We start from the raw sequence: 1,900 nt of genomic DNA, 5'->3' as shown, positions 1-1,900 counted from the left end.
CAGGCAGTGTTTTGTTCTGTTGTGCATAAGGTCGCTATGTGTTGGTACCAACTCAGTAGCACCTAACAAAAACAACAAATACACAATGTCAACCTTTCAAAAAAGTTTTTATATTGATGATGATTAAACATGAGTAACAGACCAGTATGGATGAAAAATGATGAAAATTTTACCAAATAAGGAAAAATATGAATACTTTAAACAATTATGATAAGATTTCAAAAGACAAAAGATGTTTCCAATTCAAGATGTTAATTTTAGCTTCTATTCACAGAGCAAAATGAAATGAATCTGACATACTTTTTCTTTTTAAGACATTTTTGTTTGTTCCCTAGTACCATGCTTTTGTCCAGGTATTTTAAAACTGAAAAATCTTAATAAAAATTTTTGTCCACAATTATATAAATAAATTAAACATTTTTGTGCATGTGGTGTCATATGTCTTTACTTTTTCAACTAGAATAACTGCACTAACTCATGTTTAATTTGTAGGCATCAGGCTCATTTTTCAAAATCCTAAAATTTTAGCTAGCAGCCTTACAGTGACTTTTGCCAACACCTTAAGTACCTTATTAATTGGGTCTGGAAATTGTATCTAGACTGGGCATTCTGTTCATTCAATTAAAATTAATGAGTATCCACAGGGCTGCTGCTTCAGAGTTGAGTTCCTGTCAACTTACCTCTAACCAAAAGTAAAGTATCTTTTCCTAAAGATGGGGATTCAAATGAGGATACATGAGATGAAAAGAAGAAAAAGGCTGTATCCTGTGGGTTTCTCATTTAGTGGACTGTGCAAGAAGCCTTGGACATCAGGAATGTGTCATGTGTAGCAATAGATGCATTTTTCTTTCCATGACAGCTCCTGTTTTAATACCTTGCACATGGATATTCACCATTCAAATAAAGCAATGTGTAAAATAAAACCAATGAATTAGAATTTATCATTATACTTATGGATTAAAAAACATACAGTTTCAAATGTATGCTATCCCTGAAATTCTGAAGGTCACAAACTTAAAGTACGTAAGAGAGATATTTTGGACTCTGTCTAGTCTTGGAGCTGACTCTAGCATCAAAATGGAATAATTATGGGTGCAGTTGGGGGAACGCCATTTATCACATTAGTCTAGAATTCCTTCTGTTCTGAAACAAATACTCAGACTTTATTTTTAGCTTATATTATACATAACTTGCAAAGAACTGTACTTGGATACCTACCAAATGAAAAATGTAAGCTTAAGTATGGAATGAATCTTCTTGACTCAGAATCATAAAGGCATATCGTCAAAATGAAACAGAATTACATGGTTTAAACTAATTATAATTTAATTAGAAGAAGCAGTGTTTGTAGAACAAAGGCATTTTACATCTCCTTTCTTTAAAAGTGCTGAAAAAATACATTACAAATGCTAGTAAGACAATTTTAGGTTTGGTGAAGTGAAAGTAGACTTCTGGTCAGTACTGCTCCCACCTTGGCATGATGGTCACCAGGAGCAAGACACTTAGCTCTGAGGTTCTGAGATTCCTTATTGTAGCAAGTAGGAGTTAGGCTTGATGCATTTACACTCATAGATGACATTTTATGCTTTATTGTTCTGTCAGATGCTATTCTTTTCCACTGTCTAAACACACAATGTTGTGAAGTATGAGTATTCTGTAACATTAATTGTGCTCATGAAGAATCTGTACCTGGACCAAGAGGCAGTTGTTTGAACAGAACATGGGAACACTGAATAGTTTAAAATTAAGAAAGGTGTGCGACATGGTTGTATTATTTCACCATATTTATTCAACCTGTATGCTGAGCAAATAATCCGAGAAGCTGGGTTCTATGAAGAAAAACGTGGCATCAGAATTGGAGGAAGACTCTAACAATCTGCGATATGCAGATGATACAACC

The sequence above is a fragment of the Chrysochloris asiatica genome, unplaced genomic scaffold (genome assembly GCF_000296735.1).
Source record: "Chrysochloris asiatica unplaced genomic scaffold, ChrAsi1.0 scaffold00358, whole genome shotgun sequence".
In the NCBI taxonomy this organism is placed as follows: Eukaryota; Metazoa; Chordata; class Mammalia; order Afrosoricida; family Chrysochloridae; genus Chrysochloris; species Chrysochloris asiatica.
This window is presented reverse-complemented; position numbering follows the sequence as displayed.